Below are 26,330 nucleotides of genomic sequence, written 5' to 3'. Positions count from 1 at the left end.
ATACGGACGAGAGATACTGCAGTGTGTGGAGAGAGTGACTCCACTTTGGCTGCCCAGAATCCTCTCACAGCGATGAAAAGCAGCCCCCTGAAGTCCACTCCATCACGGCATGGCTCTCTGCCCTCGCTGTGGCGTGACTGGGACAAGGATGAGTGGCGGTAAAGGACAAACTCATGGACACCAGTTGGGTTCCCAGAACCAGCACACATTATTACCCCCAACAGAAGCCGAGTGAAGGCAGGAGCCAGGAGCCCGTCCCCGGCACAGCTTCGGTGGGAGATGCAAAAACAGATGGCCACCCCCAGCAAGACATTAGCAGCAGAGATTTGAAAACATCTTGAAGCCCCTGTCGCCACACAGAGACTGTGGTCAGGAGGCTAATGTGAGAATAGTAAAACATCGGCGTAAATGGTAAAATGAGCTGCGATAAGAACAACAGCTGTCGGAAATTACAAGGAACTGCATGCTACAGTGTATTTATTTGGGTCTACAGTGTAACATTGAAAAGGCCATTGTCTGCCTGTGCATGAGGAAACTGCTGAGGCTTTACTGGGACCAAAGATGATGTTACTGAGCTGGGACAATAAGACAATCAAAACAGAGATCTACCCCTGCCTACCCATATGTATAGAGATTGTTTATTAATATAGAGCAATTTCAGACCTAAGATGTAATGAAACTGAACTCACTGTGACATTATCTAAAGTAAATATTAACAAATATAGAGTGCTTTTGCCACAGTTATTATTATTTTCTATTTGCCATTATTCTCAAAAACTTCAAGCTTTAACTTAACTTCAAATATTGTGCTATTAACATTGTGGCAATGTTCAAATTAAGGTTTCATCAATATTGGTCTTGAAATCTAGGATCAGTCAGTCGGTGTCTAGGATTTATTTATGTTTTTGGTTGGTGTGCTTCACCTTGTAATAAAAGATCTTAAAGGTCCCAAAACAAAGTATTCTATAAAGGAGCTGTTTTAGAGATTTTTCTTTTACTTGTGAAAATGAAAGGTGAACAACTCACTAGTGGCCTGATTCAAGCATCCAAACACATACTGCATTAGGAAGCACACAAAAAAGGCATGAACCCAAGGTGACACGTATCATTGTCTCCAGTCCGGTGGTTGTTCTGCGGGGGCGATATTTGTCGCAGCAGTGTCATGAGACTTGTGAACAGAGGGTTTGGCTATTCCTGGACATTTTCTCCACACCTGTGCCTGGAGTGCACTGGGTTGGCATTTCAAACTTTATCACCTGTCACAAGAGAGACACCGGCTGCTCTGGAGAGCACTGCTCCCTGCCGCCACCACCCCGCAAACCCCCACCCTCTGCCCTTCCACTCGCGAGACATCACACCCGTCCTTGGAATTCGTGCTTGGAAAGAGAAGACGAAGATTTCCCCAGTGGGAGGCTAAAGCCGCTGGCCAGCCGACATCCATATTGTCTTCTGGCTCCTAATTGATTTGATGACTGTGAAATCATCTTGATCATGTAAAGCTAGATGCTGCCTTCTCATATATCCATCCATATGTGTTAACCCACTGCTGGATTCAATGTACAGTAACATATTCAACCAGAAGACAAGTGCTCAAACACACAACTTGTTCGTGCAGGTGTTTTTATTTATTTATTGCGTTGTCTTGTATTTCTTTAACTTTTACTGTTGCAGTAACAGAAAATCCTCACAGGGATACTTATCTAATCTTTGTCAATATTAACAGTATAATCATCTTGGCCAAAAATGATAATGTGGTATTATCTCAATAATTACTGGAATAAGATGGAAATCTGCACATATTACTGAAATACATTTTAATTACTGGATAAACTTTAATAGTAAATTATTAGAAACATCTTTCCTGTTTTTTTCTCTGGTTTACACAATCATGGATGTGATTAGACTAAACTTTTTTGAAGACGCTCAATATGTAGTTTCATTCATTGTCTTTTTTTATGTCCACTGACAAAACTATGCTTAAACTAGTGTATTTTAATGACATGATTACCTTTTGGTTGACTCTCATTTTACCATAGGTAATTAAAGCAATAAAATGTATTTCTAGGGGATAATCTTTGGAATAGATAACAGAGTTATAGCCATCAATATCAAATTTCAGGTAACGGAGGAGGTCCTCACAAGGATAAAAGGTGAATAAACACCTCTAAAGTGAGAGACTGGCAGTTGGTTGGATTTATCATTATTAGTAACAGGTTACCATCAAGATTAGGGGATAAATGTATTTAGAGGAAGTCCCTGCAACCACAGTAATTTAAATTTGAGTGTGTGTGTGATTGTGTGAGTGTGTGTGGCATGGCAGTCTCCCGGGGACACAGTGATCAAGGTGACACGTCTCTCTGGTCTCCACAGGGGGTGTCTGGGCTCCAGAAGGCCATGGGTGTCACAGCAACAAAGCCCCACACTGGATGATGTCATACCACACACACACGCACAGAAACACAGGGACTGACACCACCACTGGAGATGGTGAAAGATTTAATCTGCAGTTGAGCTTTGAATTGTTGTTTCTGATTGCAACATAATGTGCAGGTGCTCATGTTAATGTGTCCAGTGTGTAGGTCTCACAACTGTTACCACACTGGCCACATAAAGCAGTATCTCACTGGTTGCACCTGTCTGACTAAACTCAATCTATCCAGCATGCTCCTAAGTCCAAAAAGCAGTTACATGCATAAAGCATTAGCTGTTATGTCACTGATGTGGACAACTGTGTTGATTAGAGTTCAAGTTGATCTGGATGACACAGCTGTAATGTGTCCACTTTGTCCATTATTGTGTATTTGGTGTTTAAATGGACTCACCTTTGACATTTAATGGATTGCACATGAAATCTAAAACTCTTCTTAATCACTGTTGCTTATGGACAGGTAACACAAATTTTGTTCTGGTAAGCTATAACTGATATTTTTATCAGTTCATCGTTTTCACCATGAAAGGGGTTGCTTGGGAACAGAAATATCACCCGAATCTGCAGCTTTATGGCAAGTTTCAGCTCATTGTTAAGCTTTCCGGCCCACAACTTTCCTGTTTGGGTTCACTCTCACTGCTCTCAAAGTGTCGTTTTCGGCGGCAGCAGGCAGCTGTTTTCAGAGAAAATGCTCTAAAAACTCATCGTACACTGCTTACCCGGCACCAAACGACAGACAGACACATTGAGAGAGTAGCTGGTGAACACAGTGGAGCATTTAGCAGCTAACGAGTCAGATATTTCCCTCAGGAGTTTGCAGAGACCAACATCAGAGCTATAAGAGAGTGAATGTTGGACCTACATTTATCAGGTGGACACAAACATGACTCAGAGTAAATGATCGAGGTGAAGGTGTATCTTAGCAACTGTTTGCTTACAAGTTTGTCAAATCAACTACAAAGGTGTCTGACTCTTTGCTTCTTTATTCAATATGAAATGTAAGGGGACACACTTGATCAGCCAAGTTTTTAAGATTGGCTTGGTGTGTTAGGATCCTTTGATATATTGTCTGTGTTGAGGAAGTGTATTCCTCTGACAGAATGATCATAAGACATCATGTTTATATTAATCAAATTTCTTCTTGTTTAGTCATTGTTAAAAAACAGATTCCACTGGCAGAAAATCCATCAATTTTTTTTTAGCTCAAACTGCTGTTTCAAGCTAGCACTGACACTGCAAAGTCTGTATTTTTACAATAAAGCAAGTCTTAAAAAGTAAAGATATACTCCACATGCACTGTGAAATGACTGCCGGTACAATGATATCTTTTAAGATGAGGACCAGGCAGCTGAAGTGGGAGGGTCAAAAGCCCCCTGCTGTTCTGGCGTTAGCGGCTATGACAGTACAAGTACTGGTCATTATCTGTCCTACTCCACTACGCCCACTCAGTGTCTATGTCTGCGTGTGCTGTACAATCATCAAAAGTGCATGCTGGGGGAGAATTAGGGAATGAGACATAATGTCAGCAATAACACAAAGGACCTTGGTTTAACATTTCAGCCTGTACTGTGTCCCTGCTACAGCCCAGAGCAGAACCAACGCTGGCCTGCTGCTACGCTCTGACCCGCCCGTCCACAGGCTCACTTCACCATCTGAGGCTGCATATGTATAAAAATACACCATGAGCTGTAAATGTTTCATCATCCATAAACAAACATTATTTCATGTGTGATCAGGATAAAGTTGTAATTGATGGAGTATATACAAATGGGATTACATTCATTTTACACAATTTAACATTCGGTTTGGATTCTGATGTAATATAGGTCACAAAAAAGGGAGAGGTGTGTCTTTCATCCTTCACTTAGATGCCTCAGTTAATGATTGTGTGATTCTAACTTTATGTAAAGAGTTTGCGATCATCCCTTCCCTGTTTCAACATGACAATCATCACCCAACATCACTGTTGGATCTCACTAATGCTCTTGTGGCTAAATTGGAGCAAATCTCTGTCCACATACTTTTGACCATGTAAAGTAAGTCAGAAAATAACCAAGAAAATGTTTGACTAAATGTGTTTTTTGTAGTCTATTCAGATGAAAAAGGACACATTTTAAACATAAAAACAGAGCCATAACGAGCAACAATTTAGTCTTCTTGTTCAGTCTCATTCAACACAGTCACGCACGCACGCGCGCACACGCGCGCACACACACACACACACACACACACACACACACACACACACACACACACACACACTACACACAATATTACAATAAACATACTTAAAAAAGACAAACAACAAAACCATTTTCATTTTCTGCTAACCTACGGTCGACGCACAAAAATCAAGACAAAATGACGAATCAGAGCAATTCAACAATATCAGGCTTCTGAAAAGCTCCCCGTGGATAAGCCGAACAGAGGGCGGAACAATAGCGTGTCACAAAGATGCCCAGTGGAATCAAGTAGTTTGAATTTCTAAGACATTTTCTCCGGGTGGTTTTAGTTTCAGCTAAATTATTTTTAAAAAATATTTAAATTAAATTATTTCATTTTTGTTTACACAAGCAAATGAAAATCACACTTTTTTCGCATGTGAGAAAAAAAGTAGCATTTTCTGTGTGTTTTTGTGTTTCAGTCCTTTGGACCATTTAAGACATTTTCAGATTCAGAACATGCAGATTCCCTTCTACACACAAACACACATATGCTACAATGCACACATGCAAACACACACACGCACACACAGACACACAGACACACACACACACACACACACACACACACACACACACACACACACACACACACACACACACACACACACTCGGAAAAGCCATCTCTTCCTCATCTTCACAGTTCTCAGTCATAAAACCCTCTCCTCCCAACACTCCGACACCCACACATTTTCACCCTCTGCTTTTCCAAGTTCTTACCCCCTCTCACCCCCATACACACACACACGCACACACACCTCCTCAACCAAACTGCTTGAGCCACTTGCCTGCCAGGGAGGCAAGATGGCCCTCCAGCCCTCCAGCCAATCAGACAGCTTGGCTCGCACAGGAGATCACAGGCCAGCTGATCCAGCCTCCCGACTTCTTTCTTCGTCTGCTCTTCTGGAAATATTTGGACACGAGTGCAACATCGCCGATCGTGCTTTATGGGTCTGCTGGACAGAGAGAGAGAGAGAGAGAGAGGGAGAGAGAGAGAGAGAGAGAGAGAGAGAGAGAGAGAGATGTTTGGATGTGTGGTGAGATTTAAGATGTGATTATGCAGGACTAATGACATGCTGAGTGAAGGGTTACGATGGTGCTTATGTTTATACTGCATGTGCTTGAGTCTGTGTGTTCAAGAAATACTTTGGGGAAGGAGGTTTATTTTCTTTCTCTGTGAATGTTCAATGAAGAGATCAATTACCAAATTCATCTCAGAGATTTCATGTTCAAGGGTCATGTTTAGTAAACGCTGACAAACATCACAGCATGATGAAATGAGACACTGTACACCACCAGGTAGCTTATGCATTGGAATTGCATTGCTGATCAACAACACCCGGACACTGACCACACACAACATGTTTGTCTTAGACTCTTTCGAAACTCTTCACTCAACTGAAGTGGTTCTTGAATGTGTTCATGGCTAGCTTGCGAACTAACAAGACACAACATGTTAATGTGATAATTTCTTTGGCAGAAAGGTATCATTTTCTCGGATGAAGGAAGAAGTTTAGCACACTTGAACTGCTTCAAGTTGACAGCCTGTCCAGCCTGCTCTCAGAGTGGGGCAATCTAATATCCAGGAGAATTCAGAAATATAGTTTTCCCGACGCTGACGCATGGTTTTATTCTTTGGTGGAGGAATCAACTCAGAGTACAGCCCTATATACTTTGCAAGACTGAGAAACTGTTGTTCTTGAAGAAAGGCACCATCCACCTGGAGGCCACTAGAGATTTGCCTTCTCCTGAACAATAGTGCCATTTGACTTTAGAAGGTCTCACATTGTTTCTGATATTAAAATGATACAGGTAACACTGTTAAACTATCTTTTAAGATCTCCTGAACATCCCAATTGGTTCGCACATATGGAGAACGCATCACAGGCTGAAAAATGGGGGTCTACTCCTCTTTATAGCATTCTCGTCGCCTTGTTTATCAACAATAAATTGCCACTGTAGTGTGCACAGTGACCAGACTTCATGGTTATTTTCCCTCTCAGCTGAACAGAGGCATTTTGGCACTGTAGGCATTCAGCTGATGCTTCTATCCACAGCGATTTACGATGCCTGAAACAGCAGAATGAGCTTCATCTTACAGATCACCAACACCACAAGCGGCCAATAAAGTGACGAGTGCACGCTCACGCTCGCATTGGTCTGTATCCGGTGTGACACACTCGCCCTGTTTGTCTTCCAGCCTGCAGCTGGCGGTGGAAATGCTGATCATGCTAAGTGGCATGTGGCTGAGATGCAGAAAAACACGCTCGGGTTGTTCTACCTTGAAATTTGCTTGTGCTCTTTCAAAGAGAAAAAATTAGACAACGGAGGAGAGCGAGATTTTCCAAATGAGAGGAGCTACAGAAACCCTATTTTTAGGTTTTAATCATGTCTCTGTGTATACATCAGTATGTGTAAACTGGTTAGGTATACACATTTTTTTTTGCGTTTGAAAAGACATTTTTTTTTACAGAATCTAATAAGTGCATCACAGCTACACGAAATGATCACTACTGTCAGTGCAATTTTCACCATTCAAGTTGGCAGCCTCAAATCCGACCTCATTCAAGTGTTTAAGTGTGTTCATTTAGGTGAGTTTTGAAATGGGAGCAGTTATTTAGGATGTCCAGGTTACCCATTCCCATAATAATAATAATAGTAGTAATAATGATAATAATAATAATAATAATAATAATAATAATTCAGTGCATTATCACTGTATGGAGCGTTTTCAAATATTCCCCAACCTGCTTTATAGAACAGGCAAACAATATGTACAAAAAAGAAAAAAAAAAGTGTAACATGATATTCCCCTGGAAAACTGTCAGTAGAAAAGATGGACAACTGTTTCTTTGATAAAATGTCAAAGATAAAAGCATAAAAGGACAATATAACATCCGGTCCCTGAGCATAAAATCTTGTTGTGTGACCTGCTTAAAACCTTGATTAACATTCAGCAGTTTGAATCTTAGTTTAGTTGCCGATCATGCAAAGTTTTTAATAAATTCAGCGTTTTTGGATACCGTTATATCGTGACATTGAATAGGTGTTGTCTTTTCCCGGCTTTAAAAGCTGCATTACAGTGAAACTATGTCAATTTCTAAACTTACCAGACTGTTCCACTTGTTCTAATACTTGTGTTTACACACTGATATCCACATTACTGATGACTGTTGATCAGAAAATCTCATTGTGCTAATGTTTTATGAAAGTACCAATATTGTCACAATATTCATATCGAGGTATTTGGTCAAATAACGCGATATGATGCTTAATCCTAGCATTTATATGGTGCTAACCATGACTTAACTGAGGGGTATAACTATAACCAATTAGGTTAAATACAGCATTATCATGTAAAACACACATTCATCCATATATGTCTCAGAACAGCCATCTGTACACACAAACACACTTCATGGCGCACAGTCTGAAGGGAAAATCACACCCCTGTTCTACCAAGAGGGGAAACTGTTGTGTGATTATGATGAACTGGTTAAACTGCAATTACGGCGGCGAGCGATGGGAGAGGAGACGACAGCAGTTTAGACGACAATTTGGGAGGCGGCTGCCGTGGCTGCTGCAGCTGGGGCCTGTTTTAATGCAGTAATTGATAGACTCTGCCAGTCACTAGTGGGTTCAGAATTAAAACTCAAATTATCATCATTAGGAACCCCCCCTAATTGCTGCATCAAATGCACATCAGCATTTTTGTTTTTCATTATAAAATTACACTTGTGTTATCTAATTTCATCAGCTGCATTGATGGCGTCCACTAAGGCTTTGTCAGTGATTTGAGGAGGATGTTTTTTTGTCCCTCGTCAGCCCACTCACATGTTGAGATCATCACACAACCAGTTAATGAACATGTGATAGATGTTCGTCAGATTGGGGCCGCAAAATAATTTTCAGGTGTTGATGCAAACCATAAACACAATGCAATCCTAACTCACATAAAAGCAGTACACCCAAGCTGAAAACACTCTTGTTTGGATGACTTATGTATCACTGGGGATCGTAGCTGTGCCCATTTAATGCCTAATAAAGTCCACTCGGTGGAAATGTCCTCATTCATTGTGGCGATGGCTCTGAATCTTTCCAGATCACGCTAAAAATAAAATGATTTCCACATGCAAGCAATCGTAAGGAAGGTTAAAGTCACACAGTCATTTATATTTTTCTTTTTAGATTTATATTTCTTTTAAGTCAAAAAAATATTGTGTTGATCCCCTGAACTTAATACTTAATATTACTACAGAGGAAGAAAGACCAATACTGAACATACTCCTCAGTGAGACAGAAAAAGAAAGTGAAAGAAGTCAGGCAAAAGAAATTTAGCAACAATAAGCCTCAAACCCAAAGAAAAAAGGGGCAAAAACATGAAACTTAAAGGACAAATTAACTCAGACAACATGCAGTAAAAGTGAAACTAAGTGGCATTGACCAGAACAACTGTTAAACATTCTGCTGTCCAGAGAGGAACAAGGTTACACGTCACTCTGGAAATGTACAAGCTAAACAGACTACTGTATCCTACAATCGACAGTCTCCTTGCCCCCAGCGAATTATGTCTGTCCGTATGAATGTGTGTGTGGTTCATACAGTAGGCACCCACATAGAACGTACATATTGTAACTATATGCTGAGCAAGCTAGTGTTCTGACAGAGCGACGAGAATTGGGTGCATGTGTGGTTTTTGTGGGTTTGTCTGTGTGTGTGCCCTTGACAGCAGTCCTGACCTGCCGTTATCCAGCTGTAAAGCAGTCAAACACTGAACCATCAGCCTTTGCAGTGCCGCCAAGCACTTAGCTATATGTAAATTAGCATATAGTTGGTCATACAGTACAGCTAAATTGACAAAATAATTCACAGAACTATGGCGTCTTCGCTGTAAACTACATATAATGCACAATAGACAGAGTCAGCACATTTCATACAAAATTGTGATGCTTTACAAAACATTGCATTGTTATTTTATTTGTCTGTAACATAAATCACATTTCACAGTTTGAAAGCAGCATCTTAAGTTGTGGTGTGTACAAGTGCTGCAGCTCTACACCAGTAGCACAGAACTGCACATATAAGTCCTACAAACACATAATCCTTCTTCTTCAGGACTATTTTCCTCGCTAAAATCTGGCCCAATTAGAGAATATTAATGATTGTTAAATGTGCATATGCTGGAGCTGGAAAATGGGAAGGTTAATAGACAGGCAGCGTCACACGATCGCATTTATCAGTTTCTATTTATCTCTCCTTGGGAGGTGGCAGGTTTACAGTAAATACCTTCTGTCCCCCTAATTTCCTAATGATGGTGATAATGATGGAGAATGGCGCAGTCATTAGCAAGGACAGGCTCTGTGCATCACTCTGTCAGCTACGTCTCTCCCAGGCCCGCAATGAGAAGTGATGGGGCCCAGCTGTTCCCCACATCCTCTCCCCAAACTGAACCTCTCTCAGAGACTGAGAGATAAAGAGACAGAGAGACAGAGAGAGAGAGAGAGAGAGAGAGAGAGAGAGAGAAGTTAAGAGAAGGACGGAGAGATACCGACAAAGTACAAACATCAAGGGACAAAGACGAAGAAGGAGACCTGAATACTTGCCAACCAAAAGAGGACAAAAAATGTCACAGGACTGTTAAGAATCCCATTAGCCTCTTAGCTCTTAACTGAGGACATAGCCAACAAAATCATCCATGTGCTCCTACTAAACTGCTGACAGGTGTCACATGCAAACACTTAAGCAAGCACCTTGGTCACCGATTGTAGTCTACATGCTAACACTTCGGAAAAGACATCTGCTAACACTTTCTTGAGAGCCAGTAGGATCCACACAAACATACTCACTGTTGGTTGTCAATGTGCTAATGCTAAAAAGCAGCTAAAAACTATGTTGATAAAAGTATTTATACAAATGGTTTAGCATGCTGAGTGACACTAAGAACACTAATATCATGTGAACACTTTACCCAAATAAGTTGCAGGCTCCATGCTATTATCCCATAGGATAAATGCTAACACTTTGGACAATATAATGAGACAACACTAGCATATGCTATGTTTAGCAATAGCAGGCTCATTGCTAACACATGAGTATACGTGATGGGCAATTCCTACTCTCTACATCCCTAATGTTAGCCGCTAATTTTGGTTCACGCCGATATCTGCGCCAACAACTGTGCGCACCCCAAAATGTATGACCAAGTGGACTGTGCACACCAACAAACACTAACTGACCATATGCCCCCTCAGGCTTCATATACAGTATACTTTAGCACGCACAGACCATATTCACATGCCGGCCATTTTCCTGTAACGTCAAGCACAAGGTGGGAAGCTTGAATGCTGGGATAATGTTATGCTACTGTGCTCCAGCAGTGTATAAACATAGGAAATTGGCTAACATTAGCATTCAACTACTGTGTTTCACTTCCAGGCTTAAATAAATGTGTTGAAGATGTGCACTGATTAGAATTAGCTTTTCCTATCTTGTTGTATAATGTTGTGTTATAAAAGTAGTGTTAGCTTGGAAGAGCGGGTTTAAGGCTAACGTTAGCTATTATCTAACAGACGCCAATGGGTCATCAAATATGTTGTTTTACCTCCAAATATGGCCTGAAATCCCTCCGGATGTTCACTATCCATTGTCCTTTCAGTTGCTGATCAATTGGATAGCAGTGAAATGATAACAATTTATCAGATTGTCTATTTATTGGAATGAACCTAGTGCGCAGCAGTACCACATTTGAGCTTCACACCCTGACAATGACCTCAGAGGAAAATGGCACTCAAACAATCACACTTATCAGCATTACGTTATGTTGGGGGACATAAAGCACAATGCAATTTCTTTAGCATGCTAACATTAGCATGTTAAGTGATGGCACAGGTGAAAAATATCAAATCAAATATCAAATATGTAGGCAAGCAATCCAGTTTAAGAGATGGGACAGCTGACAGCATACTGTACAGTACATCATATGTATGTTCAAACATTTAAAAGGTACCTTCCTTTACGTATATACAGTATCACAGCCAGTGTTGGTCCTGCCTTCTATTCATTCTCCACCTTAAGGTTCCCGTTGATCCGTGCACCTTAATCGCCAAGTGTAGTCAAATTTTTAACATCTTCTTCTGGACATGGAGTCTCTGTCTCTCTCCTTCCTCTCTCTCATTGTACTTCTTTTTATTGTGCTCACTCTCTTTGTCTTCACTGTCCTAATTAGTAGTCTACACCACATGCATTACTCTCAGCCTTGCGGAACATGTTACAATTAGAGCTGATAGCCAAATATTCCTCTTTTCCAATAGATTAATTTGAGCGTGAAGCTTATCAGGCAGGCCTTGCTTGTCCTGTGTAGCGATAGCTTTCAGTAAAAAGAATGCTGGTACAAAGTTATCAGAGAGGAAGGCTGCCATTATCAGACTCAAACACTCTATAAATTGAGAGGAGACTAAAAATGAACATTTTCATTTGTCTTTCTTCTCCTATTAACAGTCATTTGTCTCTTTTTAATCGTTGTGTGCAGTGTATTGAATCCTTCAGAGGTACATCTTGGCAATTGGATGCTGAGGCAGTCTGTAAAAAAACCCCTTAAGATGAAATAATTATGGCCTCAAAAAAAATCCGCCTGGCTGTTTTAAAAAAGCCGATGTTCAAAATTTCAAAGTCACCTCTGATGAATAGCGCAGGGTGATTAATTCATGATGGGATACGCCACCTTGTCAGGCCGAGCTCTTCACTGGGTAATGGCAACACATACATAATAGAACAGTGGTTCTCTGCCTCCCCTCGTCGTCTGAGTAACTTCAAAAGAATTAAAAATGGAGCCATCAAATTACATCTGTTGTGCTACTTTGTTCAAACAGTTGTTTCGGAACGAGAAAGTGGATCATATCACTTGGCTTGTCTCTCCAATGCAGTGAAAGGCTGAGATGAATTAAGTTTGTGAGAAAGGCAGTAAAAGGTATAAATTGAGGGGATTTGATTTGGTGTATGTAACGGACTTGAATACATATCAAATAGGATCGACTGTCTGTAGATGTATAATAAATCTTTCCTCCATGTAAAAATTCCCTCTTTGTATTTAAAGATTGCAACAACATTTAAATGTTGCATCTACTCTACTGGTTGATTAAAGAGGTTTACCCTGATTTTTAAAAAATATTTTTTCTAACACGAGTTCAAACTACAGCTGTAGTGCCGCAGCGGCGTGCAGTAATGACCGGACTCATCTGCACATCTCTCCTTCACTAAAAGAGTGAACAGTCAGTTCAGCAGTAGAATGACCTTTTCTCTAAACCCTCCAATAACTCTCCGGCTGACAGGCCGAATGAGCAGATGATCCCGGACTCCTTCATGGTGCGTTGCGACTGCGCTCGGTGCAAAATGACAAGTGAATCAAGCTTCTATTTTTACCTCGGGGTGGGGAACTTGTGTCACTCTCGACCACTGCACCCAAGAAAATCAGCCATGAAGTTTGGTTTTGGGCAATCTGACCGCTGACACCGCGGAGCTGTCACTGCGATGCCCTTCTCCTCCATCAACCAATCCCCCGCCTCGACCTCGCACCACTCCTCACACCTGACTGGCACCAGGGGTAGCATGCCAGGCCAAAAGCGTGATTGACACCTCGACCGATCTTCTGTAAACACCTTGAGATCTCAGCACCTCCAGCAGGGAAGATCAGTGACTTGTGTGAAAGAGGCCTCTCCTCCTGGCCTCGGCTCAAGTCTGCTGGCGCTCGCTATGATGCAGGCTGACTTGTCAGAGGGAGTAACAAGATGCTGAGTGACTTAGCACCTCTGGAAATGTCAGCCCCCGAGCCGGCGGACGCCAGGCTGAGTGGAGTGGGGTGTGCACAGACCCCACTGCGACTGGCTCAGCTGCTGCCTGTAAGAAGCAGGGAAGACGACACATACGCTCGACAAGACAAGACAAGCAGCAGAGATGAACCGGGCCCTGACGACGCTTTCTCGCCCCATTCCCCCAGATTTCTGCCACACGTCTTACGCTTGCTTCTCTTTTCGGAGAAGTGCATCTGCTATCGTCCAGCTGCTGCTGCGGCTGAAACGGACCTTTGCTGCCCTAGTGCCCGATGTGCAGGGGGTACAACAAAGTCCGTGCGTGATGATGATGCGGGCAAAAGCAGAAACGGGAGCATGCCTAAGTGCCCTATTATTGCTCTGGTGAATCATGTTAAAGGAGACAAGGCGCCAAAGAGACACCCAACACAGAGGGGAACTCAGTCACGGCACAGTCTGTCAGACTGCAGTTATTTACCATGCCGACAAACACATCTTTTTTCTCCCCCTGAGGAAACTCAAGGATGTATAATACAACATATTTAGTGCTACATATTTATAGAAGTCAAGCAGAAAGTCAGTTTGGTGAAGCATTAAGGAATCAGGGGATGCAGAAAAGAAAGCTTTTACAAAAAGAGAGAGAAGAGAGAGACTTCGGAGCGTGATGATGCTCAGTAAAATCTAATGGGCTGTTTACTCACCGCCTGCCGAGATCCACACTGCTACATTGACTCTTGATTTATATTTTCTGATTCATAGAGGCGCATGCATCTTACTTTAATCAAGGTTCTCCCTATCATCCCCCCCCTCATCCCCTCCATCTCACTGGCTGCCATCCTTTTTTTCCCCCACAATGCACATTAACAGCAAAAAATATAATCAGTTTTATGACAGACTATGTTTTTAGCACATGATGGGTGAATATAGCATTTTGAAAATGGCTCGCCCCGATCCTCAATCTCCAAATAGATCCGCTGGGATGGAAGGCAATATCAGCTGAGAGGACACAGTCTCAAGGGTGCGTGTGCCCGAATGGCTGCAATCTGATGCCTGCTATTTTTCATGTTTGTTAACAAAATACAATTTGCGGGAGGAACTGAGTACACAGATAAGGACAAAAGCACATTATTTGGCTGAGCTGACGAATAAAGTTAGAAGTCTGCAGTGTGTCTGGGACTGAGATGAGGACAAGAGTTTCCACAAAGACGCAGAAATAATTACTACTTCTACCGGGGAGTCATTTCAGTAATTGTATCATACATTTCCTGTGGAAACGCTGGCGTACAACACACTTGATTAGATTGTAGTAAAGCACTGACAAGTTCAAAAAAAGAGCAGCTTTACACACATCACTGCCCCTAAAATAAATCAACTGCTCAAAATCACAGTGCAAACAATAGCTGCTACCTTTTCTCAAAGAAGGTAAAGTTTAGCGTCTCTATTTCAGGGGTTAGGTTTCAGTGTAAATTCTTGCTGGCTTCTATTATCCGATATCCAAGAGGGCTAGAAGGCACAGGTTTGGCAGATTAAGGCTGGGGATTTCTCTTGACCTTTTAGCCAAATGCCATGCTGTTTGAGGTGTACAAGCTTAATTAGATCTGATCATCCTGTTGCTTTCTAATCTTTGCCCGGCCAGTTTTTTGCACCGCAAATCGCTGTTGTTCATTAGTGGCGTTTAAGATGTGGAGGGCACAGGCTAATGACAAGAGCTAGTGAGGTTGAAATAATCCTGTTGTTACTGACGATTCCACATGATGCCCACAACTGTTGCATAGCTTGCTTTCAAGGAAGGCCCCCATTAATGAGGAGGATGGCCTTCCGAAAGTCCGTTTTAGTGATGTACATATATCGTCTGGGAGGAAAAAAAATAAATAAATGACGCGCTCTCCCGGCTAATGCAGCCGCCAATTCACAGTGACATTTGCCATTAGCTCCATGCTGAATTTGACCGGCGACAAAAGCAGAAGAAAAAGCTCAAATCATGCCCAATTAACGGAGGCATCAAACAGTGAAAATCCTAGCAGGAGATTTTACGGGCAGTGCACGGAGAAAGGTCAGGCTCCAGTGGAACAAGGCAAAGTCACAGGATTTATGAGAACTAATGAGCGCTTTCGTTAGACCGAATTAACGCCTGTACACAAGCAAAAAAATAAATAAATAAAGAGGTCTGAGCATAACATTGGTTTAGGGACACACACACAAACACACACATTTGACTGCCTGACAGAGTGATCCAGACACAGGCCGAAAAGTAAATATGTTCCCTTAAATATGTTGGACTTGTCAAACTGAACAGTTTTGAGCCATGCAGTCATGAGACCCATTCATCTTTTAAAATAATTTTACATTACAGATTGAGAACAATTTCCTAACATTTTAGATTTTATTTTGTTTGACAGGATAATCTGCAAGGACTTAAAAGACACAATTCATGATCAAAAAGGAAAGTACGTGCCTGCTACCAACATACCATCACATTGAGTATCACAATGACTAACATTAGAGTCAAGTTTTAATGTTTACAGATGCTGTAATTACTGTATTCACATCAGTTATGTCAGTAAACATTGGTTGTGGTCCTATTTTCTGGGATATAAAAATTTCTTCACACCGTCTCCATCTACCCAAACCACCTGAGCCTCCTTTTACAATCTCCTCATTCTACTAATGAGCCCTGGGTCCTTGAATAGAGGAGAACGTATTTATTGAGATATTCGGATGGATTCTCATACCCCTCGTCTTTCTCCCTCTCTGAAACGATGGAGGTGGAGAGATGTAACGGAGATTGGCTGTGACAGCGCCAAAATGAGGCTAACGAATATCCTAATGAGGAAATGCCAGCCATGTTCCCGCGTTCCAACCACAGCAGATAGCTGGCCTTGAGAGAGAGAAACCCAAGCTGCAGCAAACACCCACCAAATAACTGACCTCTAACTGAAACACCAGCATGTTCACTACAAACATTTCAACATGTTTAGTACAAATGTTTTCTGTTTCTGGATCAAGAGTTTGTTCTGTGGTAAAACGGCTGGGTTTATTGGTGAAACAGGTGAGATCCATCCACTACACAGCCTCAATTTTGTTTTTCTGTCAAACTTTAGGAAATGTAATGATCAGATGATATCTGATACTTTAACATTGTCTGACATTAGGTTTTCTGCTAGTGAGTGCACTTCCAGAAAAGACACCATTTCTGATATCTAACAACAGTAAAGATGTGCAAAGATCAGTGCCATAACATCTGTATGGGTGAAGAATAAACATATTCAAGACACACACCAAATCCTCTACATATAGAAGATGAAAACAGACATTCATTCATGTTTTCCATTTACAGTTTCTGGTTTGGTTGCAAAGTCCACAAACAAAGTCCAAAGTGTAGTGTACACCTTCTTACTTTCTCCTGGTTGGATCATTTCTAGTGAGCTACTATCAGATACTCCTCCTCTGTTTCCTGGAGACCCTCAGGAGTCACCTCAGGGGCCCAGTTTTAACAACCACTGTCCCACTCAAATCACACTCTCCTCAGATCATTCTGACAAGGCTTTTTGGAGTCAATTGTGACGAGCGATAACATCGCATAGAGACGTCTCTGAGATCTCTGTGGAAGCTGGATTCCATTAGAGAACAACAGGGACGGGCCCCTCGGTCCCCCAGGTCCTAAAGCAGCATATGACACAGAGCCTGAGGGCAGAGGAAGTAACTCAGCCTTACATAATCCACTGGACAAGCTTCACAGGAGACAGACTCACTTAATGTGGGGGAGATATTAACGACAGTCCACTGCCGCAGTGATAATATCATAACGATGACTTAATAACTGACTTGTAAAGGCCAACAGCAAATTCAGACTAGCATGGAAATGATGTGATGATTGACAGATAAACAATGGTTAAGAGTAATAACCATTGATTAAGTTTACTTTATAATTTCTTAACAAGAACATGCATTAAACACAATGAGACATTTGCAATGGTCATTTATTCTTATTTTTGCCAAATTTACTTTTGATTGATAGATTTATGAAAATAGTTTCAGCCCTAGAGAAGATGATGCAGATAAGGTCAAGAACAACAAAAAAAAATATATATATTTTTCAACCTCTCACCATTTCTAGAACATACTACTTATCTTGAGCAATAAAATCCATCATGGGTTAACAATAAACGATAAATTAAGTGTCACACACACACAAACTCATCAACTATTTAAAAAGTTCAAGGAAGGATGTCTGATTTGTGGGAAATATTGAGCAGAAACATCACAGCAATGATCAACAAACATAAGTGTCATAAGTGGTAGTTGTTGCAATGCTATGGCTCTTCTAAGGGCTGTGAGCATCCCTTTTAAAATGGATGGTTACATAGATATAATTTTGTTACTCTTTTGGGCCGATGCCGATATATGAATATTAGGAAATAAAAACATTTTAAAAAGAATTATTCGATATATTGGCCAATCAACTCACATTTTTTGCAGTTATCCCTCAAATGTTGTTATCCAACACACAAACATGTGTAACAGAGGCAGGATATTTTATAGTTTAACAATAAAATGACATCAGCTCACTGAAACAGTAAACAGTACAGTAATTATAAAGAGCAGACATTCTATATTCTATTGTTGGGAATACAAACGTAATCATGATATATGATAGTACCGTATAAGTAATGTTTCTTTTTGTAATACTGCTTTTTTGTAGGATATGTACTTAGCCAAGTGCAAAGTTGTGTTTCTAAGTTTAATCTGTATAATTTTTACTTTCAGCATTAGTAGTTTTTTTAATGTAACAACAAGTACAAGGTTACGATAATCCTTATGTTGCTGTAGATGTGTTTTACTTTCCCAAAAAACTTTGCAAATGTTTTTGTACTGAACCCCTTTTAAGTAAAAGTGTTGATCAATTACTGTCTGAATTACTCTGAAAATACCAACGGAGCATTAAATAGAAGCTGGAGGCAAAGCTTCTATAGCATGTGTGCATCCTGATGTACAGACATGTTGAGGGGATGATGAGGTTGGTTAAGGTAGTATAGTAGTAGAAGAGGGAGGAGGGGAGGTGGGGGGATGGTGGGGTTGGCATATGGTCACATGAGAGGCACTATCACGACTTCGAGAGCCAAAGCCCTGCCTTGTGTATGATATGCATTGTGGCAACAAACATGGATCGCGTGTTTCTGAGGCGTCTAGGTTGTATGCACGGGTGGTGGATGGGTGGGGGGAGGGCTGAGGGGTGAGGGGTGGTGGGGTTGAGGGGGGGGTCAGGGTTTGGGGACGTGTGACGATGGCCTGAATTGAAAAGAGCCACCTTTTGATTTTGGACGGGCCCCGTTCCTGGCAGGCTGGCCGGCCATAAGGCGGGGTGGGGCCTGAGGATAATGGCAGCAGAAGGGAGAGGAGGCCGACAGCTGGCGAATTCTGCCCCAATATGTTTCCATGAAAGAGGCGAGGAAATTTCAGAAGACGCGATGCCCGAACGACACGCTCGGCGGCAAAAGGGAAGATTAAAAATAAAATTAGTTAACATCTTGCCTGTTTCACCCCACGATGCACATTTCAGCGCAGGAGGGGGAGGGGGGGTGGCGATCGCGACGGCCATTCACATTACAACAACCAAAAAAAAAAACCTTACAGTTAATTAGAAGAAGTCATGTGTCACCTCCTGAAGCTCGTTCAGCACACACAGATGTGGCCTGGAGTGTTTTAAGCCACTTTCCATCATCTCCCTTTCTCTCTCCTCCCTGCATGCCTATCCTGTTTTCCCATCCTAAGCATATTGTGAATCTAAAATGCAAATGACCCCCTCTTTCCCCCCTCTCCTTTCCTTTTTTGTGTTTTTTACTACCTCCAATCACCGTGCCTCTAATGAGGTGTAAAATATGTGCATTAATGACACAAAAGTTATTTAGATCTGGGGGAGAGTTAATTGGTTTTAATCACAGCCTACATCCATCTGGTTACGCGAGACAACAAACTACTTCATCCTGATGCCTCATTAGACATATTGTGAGTCGCTGCGACTGAAGGAGACGCTCGTCTTCAGCTCGCTTCCCTCTTACACAAGCATTGTTCAGCTGCTAAGTGTTTATGATCAGGATGTGCTGTTAAAAGGTAGTCTGTGTGCTTCTTGAGCAAAACAGGACAGACTGGTATCATGTCAGTTTTTTATATTGTCTTACTTGTCATTTAATAGACTTTTCTGTATCTCTTTCTGAAGGTGAACATTACCTCATCCTCTCATTTAGAGACTCGTCATTGGAGTTAATTGACAGACTGCGTCATATATTTATAATGCCCATAAACAGACACCCTGGTTTCAAACATCTGAACAAGCAAGTGAATTTGCAAAACTCTTGTTTCCAGTCGTCATTAACACTGACTTTCAATTGAGCAAGGCACCTTGTCCAAATTTGATGTGCAGCTGTACAAGAGATTACACTGTGAATGTGTGTAGAGGAGGATGAAGACGACCTGAGAAGCCGTCGACATGCTCAGTTAATCTACACACGTAAAACGATGTGAGACTGAGGTATGTTTTGATTCTTTGCTGTCATAGATGACAGATTACATACTAAATGTCTTTAAAAATCAAATTACTCTGAGGCATAGCCAGGTGCTTTGAGTTGCTTAAAAGTACCCATTAAGAACTTAATCATGCTTAGTTGCCGCAAGTGGATATAATAGGAAAGCTAATCGACTATGTGGGTTAAGGTTAGAGTTGGTTGGTTTGTCAAAAGGATTACGCAAAAACTACTAAATGGATTTCCACAAAAGTTGTTTGGAGGCTGGGTCTTGACCCAGAATAGAAAAGGAAATAGGGTTACATAGGGGTGGATAAGGAACTTTTAAGGGTAACAACAAAATTACAGTTTGTCCAGCTGCTTCCAGGTCTTTGAGCAGCTTCATGGTTAGTATTTTGTGACATATTCTTTTACAACTAAAATGACATTATTTGTTATTACAGAGAGTGCCAAAAGTAACAAAAAAAAGGATCATTTGTTACCAGTATCTATTCAAATGTGAACGCTGCCCAACCCCAGTACTAGAAATGTGGTCTAAACCAACAGTAATTTGTACCTTCTTACAGAAGCAGCTTTATCTGATAACAGTCCAGTAATATCACATTTTATTTTAAAACTTTCTTCTAACTAGATAAACTACTAAACAAAATATTTTTTGTAGTCCATGTTTTAAACACCATAAAGTGTCCTCTTCTTTAACATCATACCTTCAAGTGTAATCTTAACCCTGTTAGAGCTGAAGCTCTTATTGACTGTCACTACGCCTGCTTTCATATGTCTCAGTTTCCTCTCAATTACTGATGAAAGCTTCATTTCCACGACATTGCCGAGTGGTCACATAAGTTTAAAAACATTAATTATGCCTCAGGGGAACATACATTTTGTGTCACCGTCTTGAAGACTTTCTGTCGGTGGGGAAGGGTCTCTTTAACCAAAGCACTCAGCTATCTGCTGTCTGTCTCCATCCGCTAAGCCTTAAGATGCTCTCACCATCTGTTGGCAGTGTGACCATGTCCAAAGGACCATGTTTCTGAGGATCCTAACAGGCCGAGAACTAAAATGTGTGAACTGCAGGCCTGCTAATCTGAAGTGTTGATAAGAGGCATGAAAACATACCACGTGTGATTTACACCATAAAAACTTGGAGTTCACTGGGGATTCAGCCAAGATCCAGAGGGACTCAGTATGCACCTTAGGGTTCTTTAAACACATTAAGCCCCGAAGAATTTCTTGTTGTAATTTTACAAGTAGGATTTAAAGTTTTCTTAAAGCCACTCACCACGTTTCATAGTTGACAACGCCTGCTTGTCAGTTTGAACAAAACTTGACCTCACACGAAGGAAATCATGTCATATTAAATGTTTTTTGAAGTCCTCAAACCGAAGGAGCGAAACTTTTTTGCGGATGACAAGTGCATGTGGGAGAAGAGGGGATCTGCAGCTAGGTTTACCCCTGTGCCTCATTAATCATTAGCATTTGGCTGAGAGGCTGCTTTATATGCTCCTATGATTCAGGTTGTCATTTTCTGTAGTCTGTCTTTAATTTATGCTGTAGGCTCCAAATGGGTTCCGTTCACACGTCAGCTAAAATGGTTTTGCACGGGTGTCATCTCACCTATGGTTATATTTGTCTGCCTCCAAACCGCAGGGAAAGCTTTTGTATTTGTTTCATTTAGGATCACCATGACCGGCTACAATCTAGTTGCATGAATGAAAAAGCCGTTTATTTGTTGAACAGTTTGTGTAATCTGTTTGTGTAAACTGTTAAATCCCTTTTTGTCCTATTTATTTCAGAGGTTACAAGGAAATACACAGCTAAATACTCTTTGCCAATGAATTTAATCCAAGTTGTAATTATGTGTCTCCTTAAATATATCTGGCATAAATGATTGGTAGTATATGTAAGAATTTTATTTAAAGAAATGATCAACAGAATGTGAAGAAATAACAGGTTTGACAGGTCTCTGTATTGTGTTGCAGAGATGTCTACTGAAGTAAGCATGCTTACCAGCTAACCCCATCCAGTCCCGTAGATGCTCTTTTGTCGGCTGTTGTGTCAATTATTAGCAGGTTACACATACTTTAGATGTAAACTGAAGTAATATACAGCTGAGGTGATGAGTAGTTTTTGTGAAAAGTATAAATAGTAAAGAATACCGCATGTTTTAATCAGTACAAATGAAATAGGACCAATAATGATAGAAAACCATGCATCCAGAATCCTTCCGTATGATAAAAGACCAAATGAAAGCTATGAGGCAGAGGGAGGACGAGGAAAAAAGATTTTGGTTCTCCAGATTTTTTGTAATGCAGCTACAAAGCCTTCTGTTTGTTGTTGTCCAAGAAATTCTGTCTGATTAGAAAAACATACATGTTAATTATAGAAATCAGTATAGTTGCAGGCTTGTGTGGAATAAGGAAAGTTGTGCAATTTACTGATTTGCAGGATGCGACGCTTAAACCAGCAGCAGCAGTGATGGAAATTGCCGTGGTAATAATTAAGAAGACCTTAGCATATTTAGCTAAATTAAGCAGCCGGATAGGCTCCATATTTACTGCGTCGTTTCCTGGCTAATTTGCCTCACGTCCTTATGTGTGGTGTCAAAAATACTCTCTCAGTGTTTACATTCGGTTTCCCGTTTCCCCGCTCGTTCCTCTTGATTGACATTTCTAAATCTATAGGACCTGAGTGCACTGATTCCCAACTAAGCACAAATTGTACAGCCAGGGAATGATGTGTGGTGACAATCATTAACGAATACTGAACTTTGACACCTAATCATGAAAACAGTATGCAAGTGGTACTGATAATTATCTGTGGGAGTGTCAGTGTGTGTGTATGTGTGTGTGTGTGTGTGTGGGGGGGGGTATTTCTTTCTCAAATGCATGTTTTGGATGATTAGCATGGGATGTGCACTGACTGTTAAAGGCCACTGTGGTTTTAGGAAGCATTAATAATAATCACTTCTATGATTGTCAGTTTTGTTTCGGAAGTCAAATAGTTTCTCCTACATACTTATTTAAAAAGTCAGTACATAAAGAAGTGTGAATAAGTGCATAAGAGCTTTTTAGCCTCTTTTAGCACATTATTTTGGTTCCACATTGGCACATCAGCTGTACAGTTCAGACAAAGGTAAAGACTTGCAGGTGAAAAAAGTGGAACATTGGAGTTGGTGGAGACTTCAAAGTGGCAACAACCTCAACTCCAACTGGATATTTGCTCTGAGTCCACTGGAAGCAGTTGTTTCCTCTTGATGGGTAAATAGGTCCATGTGTGCTTCCTGCATGCTTGTTGTGATTTAATTATTGTGAAAAGGACTTCAAATCTTTAATGTAATTGCATTTATTCATTTTTAATGTTTTTAAATGAGCATTAAATGTGTGTTTTGCAAAGGCGAGGCTGCAGAGCCCTTACCAAACAATTAAAATCTGACCCATGATCTTTTCCTTAAAACAAAAATGTATGAAATACAAAACACAGTTTAGTTGTATCTGTTTTTTACTAAGATTCTGAAAATGCTGTTTCCACCAATGTAAACCACGCAGGGTATTTACAAATTCTCCGGATCACGGTTTACAACTCCACTCAAAACAGCATAAACGTGTCCTTGCAACAGTGTTGCATCATGGGAATGTAACTGTTAAAAAGGTTGATGGGGAGGATCCAGGCAAACAAACAGAGAGAGCACTGAGGCTGTAAAACCACAGTGGATTTTTACATCTGTCTGGCCTCATTGCTATGCATAGAGCCCCGAGCCACATTGCTCTGCTTCCACCGAGGGGTAGAGCACATTGGCTACGCCACTGCCCTGACAGATTACCGCCCTAAACAGTGGTGCCTCCGCCAGTGAGAAAGAGGCCTGCCAGCAACAGCTGTCCTTTAGCATTGGAAATGCTAAGTTCCCCTTTGACGAAGACTGAACGGGAATGAGTGTCAACAATGCTCTGCCCTGGAGTGGTTTCTAACATCTTGTAACTTTCTGCGCTCCGAACCACTTCTGTTGGATACTTTTAGATCAACAGAGCAGCTGAGTTGTAATATGTATGGTAATTTTCCGTTTTTGGCCCCTCTGCTGCCTGTTATAGCGTGTAAAGAAAAAAACAAAAATAGTGTCAACAGCACTCTTGAACTTGAGCAGCGCCTTAGCCGGCTGCTATGCAAATGAGGTCGGAGGAGAGGAAAGCAAACAAATCTGTTAATTGATACATCCTGTCGGTGAAGGGCTTTGAGGATTACCTGGAAGAGCTGGAGTGTCATCATCAGACGGCTGGGACACACTGCAGGAGTTTAAAGTGCATCTAATGGGGATGTTAGTGGCCGTCCTCTACAAGCTAATGGCAACCATTTTGTTGGCTGTGGAGAGGTGTCCAAGCTGTCGAGGGCCAGGCATTCGGAGTGACCGCGGTGACCTGTGGTGACCTCGGCATACAAGTATGAGGTAAGTTCAACAGCCTCTCCAGAAAAAAGCCAGCCGTGGCAAGAAGACACTAATTAAGGTAACACGTGCTGCTAAGTCCCACAAGTGTAGCACACAGTTGGAGTGTATACTGAACCTTGTCATGTAGGTCACTTTGGAGCTTTTAGCAAAGCTATGCATATTAATGGACCTCTGCTACAGCAGTCACTGCCTCAGCGCTCATGGGGGGTTTTGTGTACTAACTGTGGGGCTCTTTTCTGAAACATATGCATTGCAAATTGACATTACGGCTGGTTACAGTTAGCGCAGGTCCCTGTGGCATTATTTAGCCACAACAAAAATAAGAGCGCATGATGCCGAAAAGAATTATGAGCTACCCATGGATGAAATTATATCGGTAAAAGAAGTGCAGAGACAAGACCATATGCTTAGTAATATTGAAATACATTTGCCATATGAATGAAACCCACATGAGTCTGTGCAGTGTTTATGTGTTTAAGCAGCTATTTACCTGAGCACCAGGTGGCATGTTGACTGCATGTTAAAAATATAAGCCACAGGAGTTGAACACTATTCCATATGGTTTCACGTCCTCCAAGGCTTATGGCACTTCTGTCATTTAGCTTTAGAGATCATGCAGTAACAGAGAAGGCTGTGTTAGGAGGTAAAAAAAAAACGATCTAGCAGTGAATCATTGGTAACTTTTTACCCAAAATATAGTTTGCATGGTAATATATTCATTACACTCAAAGCACCAGAACAAGAGGTGTGTAACAACAAGATTGCATATTTATTAGAGCAGATTCAACTGATATGTATTGCCCCTAAGCCCTTGTGGCAGTATGTGCTAATTTTTACTTGATAATATCAAATGAAAGTTTGGCAGCTGGCATGGGGACAAAGTGGAGATAAGGACTCCAAACCAGAGATGTTGGAGCAATGTGGTATCTACACAACCGCCTCTAAATGGCTCCTATTCTTTACGTTTTGCTGTCTTTTTTGGTGGAGATGCACTATATAGCCAAGTGTACACAAACAGGAGTGTGCACTTTTGGTGTGGCGCTGCTTTTCATGGTTTAGGGTAGGCCTCTTTGCTTGAATTAAGGGATATATTAATGCTACAAAATACAACAAGAATTTTGACAATAGTGAACTTGTGTTCAACAGCTTGTGCTTGTGGTAAATGGTTTTTCCAGTTTGGTGTGGAAGAACTTGACACGCTTACCACAACCCCATCCAACACCTTTGGGATGAACTGCAATGCTGACTGTGAGCCAGACCTCATCACCCAAAATCAGTGTTGCACCTCACTGATGCTCTTTTGTCTGAATGGAAGCAAATCTTTGTAGCCAGGTCATAACATCTGGTAGAAAACCTGAAACCAGAAGAGTGAAGGCTGTCATAGCAGCATGTCTATAGTTTTTGTATGAAATGTTTAATCACAATTGGGTGTAACGTCTTGCTGATCCTACACCAACAGTAACGGTAAGCTCTTTGGGCAAGTGTAAAACACTACAATAATGAATTCACCAATCTTTGCATTTTCTGGTATTTCTACTGATGTTTCTGAGGGTTTTTATCTTTTAACACAGATTCAAAATGTGTATTAAAATGTTTGGATGGAAGCACACAGTCGCCATCATCACATCAGTATCAATTAGGGCTTTTATATTACAATTTAAATGTGAATCCAAGGTTCAGCAGGCAGGAATGTGCTACAAAGCTGCATATGAAGCTGTTCATCAGGTGACTGCAGATTTGACCCACAGTGTCTTGTTGTGTGCCTGCCTTTACTCTGATACCCTTCAGTTCAGTGGCATGCATGTGGCACGGATCTTCAGCTGAGCCTCACAAATCGTCTGCCGCCACGTCAGTCAAGCCTTGTTTACAGATATCCAACATCCTTTCCTTCTCGCTTGGCTGTCTTGCTGCGAAGTC

At 41.3% G+C, this 26,330-nt stretch overlaps 1 long non-coding RNA gene across 1 annotated transcript in view; it reads right to left on the bottom strand.

Moving 5' to 3' along the window:
* Positions 1-5,416: 5,416 nt before the first annotated feature.
* The window catches only part of LOC311261255, a 66,891-nt gene continuing 45,977 nt past the window's right edge, over positions 5,417-26,330 (bottom strand). The window contains exon 5 of the long non-coding RNA XR_014623120.1: positions 5,417-5,603. This is a non-coding gene — a long non-coding RNA (uncharacterized lncRNA). The remainder of the gene's footprint in view (positions 5,604-26,330) is intronic.

This window comes from Pagrus pagrus (genome assembly GCF_965226575.1).
Source record: "Pagrus pagrus genome assembly, chromosome: 8".
Classification (NCBI taxonomy): domain Eukaryota; kingdom Metazoa; phylum Chordata; class Actinopteri; order Spariformes; family Sparidae; genus Pagrus; species Pagrus pagrus.
Note: the sequence above shows the minus strand (reverse complement) of the source record. Positions and strands in the feature narration are given on the sequence as shown.